The sequence below is a fragment of the Leguminivora glycinivorella genome, chromosome 11, assembly GCF_023078275.1.
Source record: "Leguminivora glycinivorella isolate SPB_JAAS2020 chromosome 11, LegGlyc_1.1, whole genome shotgun sequence".
Taxonomy (NCBI): Eukaryota; Metazoa; Arthropoda; class Insecta; order Lepidoptera; family Tortricidae; genus Leguminivora; species Leguminivora glycinivorella.
Window position 1 is genome coordinate 4,633,724 of NC_062981.1, and position 16,657 is coordinate 4,650,380.

The 16,657-nt window shown below is 39.6% G+C and overlaps 1 protein-coding gene across 5 annotated transcripts in view; it reads right to left on the reverse strand.

Annotated features, from left to right (window-relative positions):
• The window catches only part of LOC125230890 (atypical protein kinase C), a 408,150-nt gene that overhangs the window by 160,873 nt on the left and 230,620 nt on the right, over nt 1–16,657 (reverse strand). The window lies entirely within an intron of this gene.

A 16,657-nucleotide genomic window follows, 5' to 3' on the forward strand; every position in this document is an offset into this window, starting at 1 on the left:
TTAAAAAAAAACACTCCTACTATTTAAAAAGGCTACGCCTTACGCCTTTCCAATGCCATGAATATATTTACCTACACTTATACACAGAAATTACCTTTAATATCAGAGTAATCTTCGTAAAGGTCGAAATTTTTGCTATGTTACACTTTTTTGTTCTCTTTTTCCTTGTGGGAAGAAAGAAAACGTGAACGCTATTTCTGTCTCATAATGATTTGTTAGACCTGTACCCCAAAAGCATAAAATTGTTGTAGTAGATCAAGAGCCCAGGCCCGCCAGACCTTCCTCAAATTCTCAAGGATGAAACTTTGGGACAATGTAGAGTTCACATCGGCGTTTAATGTGTGCATATTTTCTAGTTCGGCCCATCGGCCAATTTTTTGCTATCAAGTGATGAAGGTGAAAAAAAAAGTGCTTACTTTCCTTAAATTCTCAAGGCTGATTTTTATATATGTGTTAGAGCACGTTGTTAGAAATTGGTTATCATCAATGCCAGACCGTTTCCGCCGGCCATAACTTTTACCAGACGCGACAAAGTTGGCAAAAACGACTCTAACTTACCTCATTTTCTCAAGCCTGATTTTGATATATGATACGCAGGGACCTGTAACTAGACCGTTTGTAAGCAGCCAGACCAATCGGATGGACCCAACCATCCGCCAGACCGACTTAAAGTTTCGATATGAGCATTAGTAGAATTGAAATAGTCCGGGTCTATAAAAGCTAAAAACTTGAATTTTCTACATTAAGCTACGTGTTTATTGTATACTTGACGTAATAAGCGACTTTCAAAAATTTTACTTCTAAGGAAATAAAAAAATGAAAGTTTATATGTGGTGCAAGATTAATTTTAAGCTATGAATTTTATTTATACTGCGTAAGTACATGTGTATTTTATTATAAATATAACTTTTACCAGACGCAACAAAGTTGGCAAAAAACGACTCTAACTTACCTCATTTTCTCAAGCCTGATTTTTTTCACCTTCATCACTTGATAGCAAAAAATTGGCCGATGAGCCGAACTAGAAAATATGCACACATTAACCGCCGATATGAACACTACATTGTCCCAAAGTTTCATCCTTGAGAATTTGAGGAAGGTCTGGCGGGCCTGGGCTCTGGGTCTATAGTAATTCACCGAATCGCATTTCACCTCGATCTCATATTTAATTTTCGCATTGTGTCTTAATAGTTTTTTTTTCAAGTGGCTGTAAGTTTTAGTCGCATTTCACCTCGATCGTGCATTTAAATATCGCGTTGTGACTCAATCGTTTATTATTTTAGTCGTTATTAGTTTTAGTCGCATTTCACCTCGACCGTGCATTTAACTTTCGCGTTATGACTCAATCGTTAATTACTTTAGTCGCATTTCACCTCGATCGTGTATTGTATTGGCGACGTGATTCAACGCAACATGTTTTAAAAAAAATACTTCATTTTAGTGCAAGCATCAAATTAACGTATCAATTTAATTAGAGTCCCAAACAAACATCGATCGCGGCGAAATGCGTCTACGGTAACATAGTACACAAAAAATTTAATTCTACAATTTAATTATACTAATGTCAAAAGCTACGCGAAAAAGTCGATCACGGCGAAATGCGTCTACGGTAACATACTATACAAAAAATGTAATACTACAATTTAATTCTACTAATGTCAAAAGCTACACGAAAAAGTGCGTCAAGTAAAAAAATCTAGTGATATCTTTTTCATTCAAGGTGAAATGCGATTCGGTGAATTACTACAACAATTTTATGCTTTTGGGGTACAGGTCTAACAAATCCTCATAATAACTCTTAATATGATTTTCCGTGACAACCATAGCACTATGCACTATCAGCTTCTATATGGCCCTATATTACTCGAAGGCTGTATGTCGCAAATCAAGTTACCGTAAATTAGGAGGGAGTTAGGAAGTCGACCGCAATAGTTGGAAATAGCCGAAGATAGCATCGGGGCTTCGGCCGTCTTCGGTCCGGAGGTGCGAGCGTGGACACTGATACGTATCAGCTCAGTCAATACCAGATACCATCGGCTAGCAACAAGTATAAAATTAAACCGATACATCCAAAATTCTGCTTTAAACGCTAACTTTTAAGGTTCATACAACGCTTGTATTAATACAGTATCGTCTTATTATTCAAATTTCAGTTCAAACACAAGACGTGAAAGGAGGAATCGCTTCGTCACGTCGTGGTCAATCAACTGAACATTTTATTCGCGGAAATAGTAATTATTCCTCAGCTTGTTATTTCCATTAAAATTACTTTTTAATCAAGATTTTGTAACGCGGTCGTTAAGGTGAATCCGGGACGTTTTCGATTCGATATTCAAATGATTCTGGGGCGTTGATTGCGATCGTTTTTCTTTAGGGCATTAACAATTACAGAGGCGCAGGGGTGTGCTAATTCTCGTTTATTTAATTGGGGAAACGAATGAAATGACATTAGTTAAAATATTGTGTCGATGGTGCGACGTTAATTATAAAGGTAATAACGGTTCGTTCTGAACTAATAACTTACATTTATTAATACATTTTTCACGCTGCTCTGTACTGTACTGCTTCTTAGTTTTCCATCACATTCGATCCAACATCAACTTACCATATGACATCAAGGCTAGAGCACAATTCTTCTTTTAGATATTTAGCAGCAGTACCTTAGAGGGTAAGAAATCGAAGTGAATGCAATAATAAAATGGCGAATCCTTAATGGCCGGTATCGAATTAGGTCGAGCACCAGGGGACGGGCTGAAGTTTAATTTTATCTCCCGCTGAACAACACCGTGAGTGTGAACAATGAGAACGGGTATTTTTAAAAGGATAACTGTGGAAACAGGCGTGATTGTAAGTGTGTAGGTGATAACTGTGGAATGTTTTTTTTTTTAATTCAAGGATTAATTTACGTGTTTTATTGACAGGTGTGCTTCCATGTGAGACATTGTGCTTACACGCGAAAGTCGTATGCCTCACGAATAGTTAATCGGAGTTTCTATTATTGAGATAATTAGAATATTTCTTTAGAAAAATTGATGTAAGTATATTATCTTTGAGAAACGAGAAAATTTCGGATAAGAATAGGTACTTTGCAAGTCGCACGGGAGTTCTATTTTAAATAGCATTTAATGTCTATTGTTTTATTTATAATTTGATGTGGCGTCTTTCCTAATATGAACCTAATTTTAAAAAACCATATAAAGAAATCAAATTTTGCGCAACCATAAGACGACATATATCCACTTTCAAATTAAATGTAGGTAAACACACCCTTTCAGCAACTGTAACCTACAAACATATCTCACCCACCAATTCATAAACCATTACCCAAACCCATAAAAAAAACCTTAAAATAAAATTTAATATTTACCTAATTATTTAGGCGGCACCCCTAACGATGAAATATTATAGGGGTGAAATTGAATCAACCGGCCGCCAGCGAGTCGCTTCGGCTCGAGAAATTATACCTACTATTTGTCAAGATTCTTTCTCGCTTAAAGGGGAGAGCACTTTCAAATTTAAATTAAACGATCTTAAATACTTGATTCATATCTACTTTAAAAAATGGCGTCGTAAAAATGTCTAGAATTGTTGAATTTATTTGGAGAGAACTAGGCCCATTCGAACTTACACTGATATCAATCAAGAGTGATGTACCCTTTAAAAACAAAAATTTTGGAAAATCCCCCGACATAGTGGACCGATTTTCATGAAACATGGCTAAGAACACTCCCGACTAACTGAGCTTTCAGACAAAAAATCTAAATCTAAATCGGTTCATCCGTTCGGGAGCTACTGTGCTACAGACAAACACACACACAGACATACAGACAAACAGACAGACAGACATGTCAAACTTATAACACCCCGTCGTTTTTGCGTCGGGGGTTAAAAAGGTATCATGCATTTTTACCATAAAGCTCAGAGCATATAATATTAGAAGACGGACAAGCCACCACTGGACGTGTCGCATTTGTTAGCTCATTGAGCATACTGTTGTTGTTGGCGTGCGTGATGAGTTGATGGCACGACTCGCTAGTCGTACGCACAGTGTACGTACACAGACATGGAAATGATGCGCGTGTATTGCGTGATAAGAGCGTCCATCTACAAGTGTTTGTGTGCTTTGTGTGATTCAAAAACTTGCAACAGACGTATTCCAGCCATCCAGCCCACCGTGGGCATGTCCGATCTCCTTCTTTATTATATCTGTGTAATTTAAAACGTTTTTCTTTGCTAAAACGTCGCATAAGTCGCATTTGACATCAACAGATGTTTTGGAGTGCAATACTCAAATTTCAGAAGCATCGATCGAGTATCAGCGCTTGTTATCGCAAAGTGACTAGCATTATTCATTGTATAAGTTCGAATTGGCATGAATATTAGAGCAATGCTTAAGCAAGTTTCAGTAAAGGTCATCGAAAGGCACATTGGCAATGTCGTTGTAGTTAGTTGATTCCCTGGGCAGTGGAAAGTCATAAGGTCAGTTGAGAAAATATCTCAAGGAATACATTTTGTCAAATGTCTTCATCGACCTTTAACATCTTTTTCAGTACAGATGGTGTTTTTTTTACGCACTAGTGCGAGAAGTGGTTCATTATACGCCAGGTCGAAACTTCGGAGTGCCATCTGTACTGAAAAACGTCGTACGATACACGTGCGAAAAGGAAATTCGTAACTCGTGTCTATTTAAAACACTCCCTTCGGTCGTGTTTTAATTTATCGCCACTCGTTTCGAACTTCCTTTTTTACGCACTTGCATCGTAATGTACTATATTGTTGGTGTTCTTATTAAAATGAAATTAAGGTTGTTTGTTAGTCTGTTTTCACAGTATCCGATCCGATATCGGATGTCGGAAGGATTTTAATAGATAAAATCCAAGATGGCGCCTGTAATGTATGGGATATCGGATCGGATAATGTGAAAACGCACTTACCTACTCTAGTTTTATATTTATTAATTATTATTGGGAGCGTGTTATGTCCCACTGCTGGGCAAAGGCCTCCCCCTCTTTTTCCAATCTTCCCGATCTTGGGCAGTTTCCAAGTCGCAAGAAGCGATCCAAGTCGTCCCGCCATCGCCGGCGGGGTCTGCCAGATCCTCGCGTTAGGCCGGGTTGCCACTGCCACTCTGTGGCGATCTTGCCCACAACTCACCCGGCATGCGACAGACGTGTCCAGCCCAGTCCCACTTTAGCTTGGCCGCTTTCCGAGCCTCATCGACAATTTTTGTCTTGGAGCGCAGCGTCGTGTTCCGGATACGATCCATTAATTTTACACCTAATATGCTACACTCAATTGTTTTATATTTACCGGGATAAAAACACTGGATAACAATCAGAAACGGTATTTGAATCGCGTTCTATACCCCTAACATACCTCTATATAACTAAATAACAATCCTTCAAAATTATATTAATTATATATAGTCAGCCCATACACTACGTTGACGAGTACATCTACCTGGGCCAGTTAGTCTCTTTCAGCAACAGGCAAGACAAAGAAATTGAGCGCCGTGTCGAAAATGCCTGGAAGAGCTACTGGTCCATGAAAGAACTAATGAAGGGTAACCTTCCATTGTCACTGAAGCGAAAACTCGTCGACACGTGTATCCTGCCCGTCCTGACTTACGGTGCTCAAACGTGGTCACTTACAGAGAGTCAGAAGTCCAAATTGAAGGTTTGCCAACGAGCTATTGAGCGTAGTATTCTAGGTGTGAAGAGGACCGATCGTATCCGGAACACCACGCTGGGTTCAAAAACCCGCATTGCCGACGTCGGCGAGAGGACTGCCAGGCTCAAATGGGACTGGGCTGGTCACGTCTGCCGCATGCATCCTGACAGATGGGCTAGTGTAGCCACCAAATGGATGCCACAAATAGAGCGCGGACGCGGCAGGCCCAGAAGAAGATGGAGGGATGACCTAGACACCTTCCTCACCAACTGGCCGGAAGAGGCACTAAACCGGGAGTCATGGAGGTTAAGGGGAGAGGCCTTTGCCCAGCAGTGGGACACCATTATAGGCTAGATAAAATATATATATATATATATATATATATATAGTACGAGTACGTCACTCTACGAGGGCTGCCTTTTAAGTTCTGTCGTTTGCAAACCTCCCGTGATTATTAAAAAAAAAAAAACTAATATCAACTTAAAATATTTGAATTTAGAATTCGAAAACAAAAGAATGACTCGAGATCGGGCGAACCGTTTTAGAATAGCGTCGATTCAAAGTTTACAAGTCAGCTGTGAAAATGGAAATTTCGAAGGAAAATTTACGTGCGATAATTTTTTACAACTTCAAAAGGGGTTTAACACGTCTTCAATGCTTTGAAGAGTTGACTACGGTTTTTAATAATGAAGCACCATGTCTCCGGACTGTGGAACGTTGGTATTTGGAATTTCAACGTGGTTGCTCTAGTCTTAGTGATAGGCATCGTGAAGGTCGGCCAAAAACAGCCGTAACCCAGGAGAACATTGACGCTGTACGGACCCTGATCACCGAAGATCGCCATGCGACATACCGTGAGATAGAAGCTTCACTAGGCATTTCAGGGACTAGTGTTCAAAAAATTTTGCATGATCACTTAGGCGTAAAAAAATTGATCTCACGTTGGATACCACATTTACTTAGTGAAGACCAAAAAACGGCTCGCGTTAGATGGTGTCGCAAAACGCTGCGGCAATTCAACCGAGGAAACTCTAAACACGTTTATGACATTGTCAGTGGTGACGAATCTTGGATATATGCTTACGATCCGGATTCTAAACAGCAGTCGACTGTGTGGGTGTTCCAAGACGAGCTAAAACCGACCAAAGTAATACGCTCACGGAGCACTTCGAAAAAAATGGTCGCCACGTTTGTAGCGAAAAGTGGCCACGTTGCCACCATCGTGCTAGCAGATCGTAAAACAGTTAACGCTAATTGGTATACCACTGTCTGTTTGCCAGAAGTTATCGGCGAGCTCCGAAAAAATAACCCAAGGCGTCGTATAGTACTGCACCACGATAATGCGAGCTCACACACCGCCCAGCAGACAGTTGCGTTTTTAAAAGAGAAAAGCGTCGAAAATCTGGAACACCCGCCTTACAGTCCAGACTTAAGCCCTAATGATTTCTTTACTTTTCCAAAAATCAAACAAAAACTTCGTGGTCAACGGTACCAGACGCCTGAAGAAGCGGTTGAGGCATATAAAACCGCCATTTTGGAGAATGGAATAAGTGTTTCGAAAATTGGTTCGATCGAATGAAAAAGTGTATTGCGTATCACGGTGACTACTTTGAAAAACAATAAATACCATTTAACATTAAACCTGTCTTTAGTTTTTCCAAACGACACAACTTAAAAGGCACCCCTGGTACAAATGTTTCTAAAAGTTGAACCAAAATAACAGCAGTGGCATTTATCAAAAGGGCAAAAACCCAACAATAGTTACATAAACCAAGGGCCTGGTTATCTTAATAGTATCCTACGGCCGTGCTTTCAGCTCATAACTAACTTCATTCATATTTTATAAGCACCTTACAGTCACATAAAAAAACGAGTACAGACTACTGAGAAATTGTCTAATGCTTTCGCTACGACAACGAAACCTTTTGTTTTTATCACTCTTCCATATAAGTGTGACAGAGACAGCTGCGTTTAAATTGCTATGGTGTGTGTGAAAATGGCATGTTGGATATGCGGCAAGTGACAAGTTCATGTTAATGGCCCACTAAGATTAATTTAACTATTAAGTATAACTTTCACTTAGTCGTAACAAAACTTAAATTTTACGAGAAATTGACTTTAAAACCATACAGAAAAGTCGTATATTCAGTGATTATAATGAGAATATGTGAGTTTGCGAAGGTAACATGAGGATAAGCACGCTACACGCTTTTTAATAACATAATTTTTCATAACGCTACAGGGGGTAGTTTAATTTTTCTAACACACGAACTTATTACATGTAACTAAAACTATAATTATTGAACATTACCTAACCCTTTACAGCACATTTAGATTTTATATTGCAAGGGTGATTAATTTATTGTATTTTAGTCATCATCATCCTCCTAGCGTTATCCTGGCTTTCACAACGACTCATGAGAGTCTGGGGTCCGCTTTTAAAACTAAAGTAATTTAGTATATTTTTTATTCCGAATTTTGAGGTTTGGGGTTTTAAGGAGCGATAGGACATGTCTTTTGTACACTGAATAAATAAATACCGTGACAATATATATATAGTTAATTCATTAAATATAATTGATGTCAGTTGCATCATTATTCATTCATTCCATTCGCTCGAAAACAGTTGAAGCTCGTCATTTAAACGTCAAACGGCTTTAACCCGCCTAAGTCGCACATCGCTGCACTTTTATTTATAATCTGTCAGGTGAATGGTTGAGTGAATGGGTGAGTGAACGAATCTAGGCCGTAGGGGCGGCCGTGTCGCGAGGTGCCTTTGTGTCGCATCTATGCTTTTACTTAGCCCTCAGATGAAGGTGAACTTGCAGTTTAAAAAAGATTACTGAAATTAAACAACTTTAATATTTTATGAACAAGGCGTAAATCATGTCTGCGGCGCGATTATTACAACAGATTTTTAGATTTTTCGTATGATAAATCATTGATATAAATACCAACAAAAACCTAAGTCACAAAATCATGATTTCACATTTGAATTCGACTTGGCACTTCGTACTCGTAAATGTTTAAGGTTAAAAGTTTCTTTGTGTTCAAAATGGCACCTAAGTCCAAGACGGACAAATTTGTGCCATATGCGTGCGTTAAAATAATTAATCCTACAGCACGTTTCAGCTTTAAACTGAAACTGCATACTAAAATTTTCCCGGGCACGAACTTAAAAAACACTAATTTAAAACCACGTAAGTGTTTCAATGTGAAAAAATAAAAAGTTCTTTTTTTATGCTAAAAGCAAGAATACGGGTACATTCAGTTTAAAATGGGACGATATTTCCGGGCGAGCGGTGGCCTTGTGTTACGGTCGCTTGTCGTCGAACAGTTAGAATTGCCAGTGTAAAGGGGCCTTTAGCCCATTCAGTGCTACGCGTTATACGCGCTACGAGCGTAGCAATCCGCTTGTAGCGAAAAGCGGAACGAACAGAGGAACCCGATATCGGGTCAGAGGCAGTGAATGTGTTAAGTATGGACGCCATTTGATTTTGAATTCAGTTGGGTGCTAAGCGCTCGACGCTCGCAACGGGATTGCATTTGGCAAAACGACGAAAGACTTAAACATTCAACTTCATCGAATTTTATGAATTTCTACATCCGATGCCGAATAGGACAATGTCAGATTAGATTTTGAAATATTTACATACATACATTCATACATACAAACACGACTGTAAACGCCTGCCACGTTTGAAACTACTCAAGTTTCAGTGTCACTCTTGGCGTTAAGGGATTGAAAGAAAACGAAACTGTGACATTGCTGTGATAGGTTGCGAGACTTGCCAGCCTTTCACCTACGACACAATTAAGCCAATATGCCACAGTCGACTTCTATGACACACCCGTGAAGAAAGAGGGTGGTGAAATTCTTAATCCGTTACCACACGGGCAATATGCTTACAATTATACTTTATCTGTTAATGCCCTTAAACTGGTTAGCCTAGGAACTTGTCTCGGTTAGCGATTGTAATAGCCCCGTACCTTCACTTGCGAGTGAGCGGGTGAATGGGACGAGTAATTACATTCGCTGCAGGTCGGTCCATTCATTCATCAGTTCATTATAAGGGATTTGATCGTTAAGAGGCAACTGAGGTCGAGGACGCGGCCGCTTTTTTTTAAAAGTTCCTCTGACAGTAAAGTGAAACATTCGTATCTATGTTAAATTGAAAGACTAGTTTTGAAGAGTTTATGCTTCCTTTAAGGCTGTTTTTAGTGTCACACGGACCGACCGCGCGGAGCGATCCGCACTGGACTAATATGTGTTAACTTCAGAAAGCGTTTTAGAGTGGCGCGGACTGTCCGCGCGGACGACAACATCAACTTCATACAAATTGGTCGCGCCGACCGCTCCGCGCGGACGACAACATCAACTTCATACAAATTGGTCGCGCCGACCGCTCCGCGCGGACGACAACATCAACTTCATACAAATTGGTCGCGCCGACCGTTCCGCGCGGACGGTCCGCATGACACTAAAACCGGCCTTAAGCTAAGTAATTGTATCGTTTTCTTGGCAAGTTTTTTAAGGCATATAATTAACCGGGCAACTAAAATATTAAACGGGAAGTTAAGTCGGGCATACAATAATATAATTTGGCTGTGTTTTAATATTGTGGCGACAAAAAAAATATATGAGCCTCAAATATTAAGCATCATTATTATTGAAAAAACGGCAGCAAATTTCAAGCGACAAAAATATTGCCGAGGAACATTAAACAATTCTTTGGCGACTAAAATAATAATTGGCACCTAGTATTGTAAAGCGTAAGATTTTTAATATTTGTAGTCATATAGATGTTAGCACCTAAATAATTATACTTAGCTCATCGTTTAAACTAGTATTTAAATTGCGGAGGCAACTAAAAAAATTACAGGGAAGTAGGTTTAAAAAAAAAAACATATAAAATCGTTTCTTTATGGAAACGATGGTCCCATCGGAAAATCAGCGCTGGAAGTCACCAGCAACACGCTGAGATGAGGCCATTTCGTGGCACTTCATTCCTTTCCGTCTTGTTATTATGTGTATTTTGTCTTGCCTGTGTTCACGAATAAATGTTTATTCTATTCTATTCTACTTATTCTATTCAAACATCGTATTTGCGACGCGTAAACCACGAGTAGTATTTAAATATCTCTATAAGGGAACGCGTACCAAATCATTTTATAATAAATACACAGCAAAAAGGAGTGTATAAGCTTCTAATGGGTCGGTAACGCGCATATGATACCCCTTGAGTAGCAGGCGTCCATAGGTTACGGTGACCACTTTCCATCAGGCCGATCGTATGCTTGTTTACCACCGACATGGCATTTAAAAAAAAAGTACCGTGTTAATCGTATAGTATAATATTAGAGGTATAGGAGCAGAATTATTTTCTGCTAGCAGAAAAGTGTTTTTTAGTAGAATATAAGTCCTACCAAATTTGCTATGGCATAATTCTTAGGTACTTTGTATGAACAAAACAACGATAGCAAAAAGGAAATGAAATACAGTCCCAGAGGCACCGTTAGGTACGACGACGAGCGAAGCGAGGAGGAGTGTTAGGTATCTTGCATCCCCAACACACGAGACTCGCTATCAAAACAGAAATAGGAAGAAGATGGACAACTTTTTACTGCCTAAACATTATGCAAACAAAAATCTACGGAAGTACTCTTAATTTAGAAGATTATTTTGCTCATTAACATTATGCCAGCATAAGATTGGATATTATAAAATCTGCGGAACTATTTATGCCAAGGCATATTCTGAGTAAGGTTTTCCTGCCAAAAAAATGAATCTTTCAGAGTGACGTTAAGACTACGTAAGACCGGCCTTAGATTCGATAGAGTAAACGTCATGAAAAGTTAAATTCATTGTATAGAGACGAAGTTGCCAGCACTCCCAAACACCTAATTTCATACCTATAAGTACAATATTTTGTCGACCATTATATTTTATAAGAATCCTTTTTTTTATTAAAATGACAGCTCATGTGATGAGTGCCGATGTATAAATTTTAAATGTACTTTTTATGTTAATTTGCTATATAAATATTTTAAAAGAACTGTATATTTTATATTAATAGATAGCCGTTTTCCTATTAAACTGTCTCTCTTAAATTGTTTCCAATATAATAATTCAGTTGCCAAATAAATAGTTGGTACTCGCGTCTGAATAAACCGTAGCCGTAATGACATTAAAATGCTACCTCATATTGAAATAATTTGAGGCCCCATTTTAGTCGCCAAACTATTATATTTGATACCCATTTCTATGGTTATTTAGTCGCCCGGTTAAATACGTGCCGTTTTTTAATCACTTATCTGTATTTTACTGTTTTATGAAATATTTGTGTGATGGATAAGAAGATCCACCGCTACAGAATGATCATAAGCTATTAGCATCAGACTAAGCACCAACATTAACGAGCAGTCATTTTAAGTCTTTAACTGATTACTCTAAATAAGACGATAAAAAACATAAAACTTAATTTCAGTTGTTTAAACTTTCGGCAAATATAAGTTAACGTTCAATTCGTATTTAAAACTTCGTAAATATGCTCTGGAGTAACATTATGAAGGTTATTTGAGTTACTTAACAAATTATATGCTATGCGCTATACAGTTAAAATAGTTTTATTACTTAAACCATTTAACTACGGAATAAATGGGATTATTTTATGATTTTTATAAAATGTTTTTACTCTACTACATAAAACATCCTGCCAAGAAGAAAAACCACAACTGAACATGACCGTTGGTCGCTTTTTCTTTGGTGTATTTTATTTCCTTTTAGGTTTTAAAATAAAGACATAATTGAAAGACTATTACACTAAAGCACACCTCGGACAATGGCGATCAAATATGAAGGCGCGTTCCTACGCACAATCTAAGCTCGTGTAGGTGAACGCGTACCACGCTTGTATCAGTGAGATATGACAGGTCAACAGCACGGGAAGCATGGTCGCGCGATAGACGATAAAATAGCAGGCCGTCCCTATCGCACTATTTGTAAGTGCGATAGGGACGGCCTGATATTTTATCGTCTATCGCGCGACCATGCTTCCCGTGTTGGTCGCGTTTTTGACAGGAGTTAACTGTGAGGTAACCGAGAGCGGGTAGGCGGCACTTTCAGCGGGAGTGGCCATACTATACGATAGTACTCTTTACTACACTGTGACTAAAGTAATTAATCGTCACAGACAATAACAACAAGTGCTATCAATCCAGCCATCGCCGCGTCGGGCGGAGTTCACACGCCCTACTTTACACAACGTCGTTGTAATGACTACACTTGCCGGTAAGCGTTTGTTTTGCCCGAGTCACCCCTTTTTAACCCCTACGCAAAAACGGTGTTATAAGTTTGACGTGTCTGTCTGTCTGTCTGTCTGTTTGTGTGTGTGTCTGTCTGTGACATCGTAGCTCCCGAATGGATGAACCAATTTAGATTTAGTTTTTTTTTGTTTAAAAGCTGAATTAGTCGGGAGTGTTCTTAGCCATGTTTCATGAAAATCGGTCCACTATGTCGCGGTCGGGGGTTTTTAGCACACTCAATGAAGCCTATCTCGCGGGAAATAATTCGTGTATAGGCGAATTTTGGCATAGTTGTAGGGAATGGTGTTCTAATCCACATACTCAAAGTACTGATGGGTAGGGGAGGAGCTAACGGATGGAGGGGGGTGTAAAGGTCCCTTTTTTTAGTTTTTCGCAAATAACTCTTAAACTGTGGCACATAGCAAAAAATGTTCTGAAACACAAGTAATCTTCATAAAATTCTCTACAAAAAAGTCTTATACACTTTTTATCTGGGACCAATCGTTCATGAGATATGGAAGGGAAAAGATGGACAATAAAGGAATAAACTCATTTGTTTATGAACAATACGTTTATTCTTATAGAGACGCGGTAGCGTGTCAAGCCAGGTTCAAGTAACAAAAGTAGCAAGCAGCACCGTGTGTAATATTACACGAACCGTTTGGAGCCACATTTGACCCCCTTCTAACTCAAAAACTATTTCACATAAACGTGTTATAATGCAACGTAAAAAGAAACCAACGCGCGTAGTAAAAGTATGAGCTATAAGCGCTCCTCAATAAGCCCGGTACTAGCAGCCCGCCTTAGTGCGTTTTCACATTATCCGATCCGATATCGGATGTCGGAAGGATTTCAAAGGCAAAAATCCAAGACGGCGCCTTAAATGTACGGGATATCGATCCTACTTCCGATATCGGATCGGATAATGTAAAAACGCACTTACCCCGCGCGTGCGCGCAGCCCTTTATAAGCCACCGCGCGGCCGGCGCTCGCTCATCCCAGTCGTCCTCAAAACGTTGACGTAAGACCGCCCCACAAGGATGGGGCGCGACCAGATACAGCCCTCACAGCGCCCAGCGCGGAAGGGGCTACTCACACCCCAGCAGGGGTGTTGAAAGACATTACAGCAGCGCTCGCTCAGTTTGTCTCGCGCAGCGATCCGATCACATTGTAGCTGACTTGACGAGCAAAGCATCACGAACCAACGATCCAGTGGCACCTGACTCCATTCTCAAAACTATATTTTGCCTATGCAAGACTGGGTGTGGGGTGCAATGCGGCTGCCGAAAAGCAGGAATTGCCTGATCCAGTGTCTGTGGTGTATGCTCGGGAGCATGCACTAACGGAGCTCCCATCGAAGTAGAGACGGAAGATAGTTAGGAATTTTATTTATGAATTTATCCCATCAAAGCAATACTGGGCGGTCGTGATGCTTTGCTCGTCAAGTCAGCTACAATGTGATCGGATCGCTGCGCGAGACAAACTGAGCGAGCGCTGCTGTAATTTCGTTCAACACCCCTGCTGGGGTGTGAGTAGCCCCTTCCGCGCTGGGCGCTGTGAGGGCTGTATCTGGTTGCGCCCCATCCTTGTGGGGCGGTCTTACGTCAACGTTTTGAGGACGACTGGGATGAGCGAGCGCCGGCCGCGCGGTGGCTTATAAAGCGCTGCGCGCGCGCGCGGGATAAGTGCGTTTTCACATTATCCGATCCGATATCGAAAGTAGGACCGATATCCCGTACATTTAAGGCGCCGTCTTGGATTTTTGCCATTGAAATCCTTCCGACATCCGATATCGGATTGGATAATGTGAAAACGCACTAAGGCGGGCTGCTAGTACCGGGCTTATTGAGGAGCGCTTATAGATCATACTTTTACTACGCGCGTTGGTTTCTTTTTACGTTGCATTATAACATGTTTATGTGAAGTAGTTTATGAGTTAGAAGGGGGTCAAATGTGGCTCCAAACGGTTCGTGTAATATTACACACGGTGCTGCTTGCTACTTTTGTTACTTGAACCTGGCTTGACACGCTACCGCGTCTCTATAAGAATAAACGTATTGTTCATAAACAAATGAGTTTATTCCATTATTGTACATCTTTTCCCTTCCATATCTCATGAACGATTGGTCCTAGATAAAAAGGTGTATAAGACTTTTTTGTAGAGAATTTTATAAAGATTACTTGTGTTTTAGAACATTTTTTGCTATGTGCCACAGTTTAAGAGTTATTCGCGAAAAACTAAAAAAAGGGAACTTTACACCCCCCTCCACCCGTTAGCTCCTCCCCTACCCATCAGTACTTTGAGTATGTGGATTAGAACACCATTCCCTACAACTATGCCAAAATTCGCCTATACACGAATTATTTCCGCCGACGGACAGTTAAATGTCTTCGTTAGGCGTGCTATTTCTCAAAATTTTAACTTTGTGGTTAGGTTATAACCATAGAGACTGTACATACAGACACGTTAGCACCTAAGTTTAAGAAACAACAGTAATGTAATGAAAGGAAGCCTATTCCTGCCAACAAACTGTTATGAAACTAAACTGTTTTATTAGATCGAAGGGTTGTCTGCTGTCCGTATGTCTTTCTGTCTGTCAGCAGTCCGCGAGAAATAGTGATAAGAAAACTTGTAATTGAATAATTTTCAGTGACATTGCCGGTTTCATTGGTGTTGATAAATTAAAACACGTTCAAAGGGAGTGTATTAAATCGATATGAGTTGCCTATTCCGTATTAAATCGCCGCCACTTTGTCGACTTTGTTTTGCCGGGAGCTTCTACCATAAGTTTGACCTTTTAGAATACGTTTACTGGATAGTCAGTCAGATCATTGAAAGTGACATTCATTAGACGGAAAAGTCAACAGCGCCCGCCATGGGTATTTTCAGAATTTGGGACCCCCAATTACCGTAAGTTGTTAACAAAAATTTACTCACTGTCAGTTTTGTGAAGATAATAAAGCATGAAATATCTATTAAAATATTGTTTTTGTGTTAATTACATAAACTTTAAGCGATAATCTACATTCAGAATGTGAAAAAAGTAAATTTTTAGACAGATTTTATGCTTAATTGTCGACACAAAACTGACAGCGAGTTAATTTTTGTTAACAACTTACGCTAATTGGGGTGTCCTAAATTCTGAAAATGCCCACATTTTCCATGACATTTACGATATCGAGTTACGTATTAAAATACGTAGAAAACCCATGGTAGAGGGTCGGGTCACCCCTTTTTTAGAAGAGTGACGAACAGCTATTGCTAAGCCTCGGCTGTCCGTCTGTCTTTCTGTCTGTCAGCAGGTTGAGAGATAGATAGTCGCTAATAAAAAAGGGCTACGGGTATTGCCTGAAAATACAGTGGCTCGCAAGTTTATATAACAAGATTGTTAAATGAAAGGAAAAATGAAAAAAAAAATATATATTTCATTTAAAAAAAATATGTAGTATCGCTCGACATGACATTTCTGCATGATTTGGGAGCGAAGCTGGCTCCGGGAAAGCCAGAGTCGCAGGTTCGAGTCCTGTCCGAGGTGTGAATTTTTCCATTTTTCCTTTAATTTAAAAATATATAACATTCCAGTCATTTGAATCAACGTACATTTTCTGAACGAAATAATGTATGAAATTGTATTTAACTGTTACTGTTTTAACTTTGAAAGTTCAAAAGTTCCATTGAGTT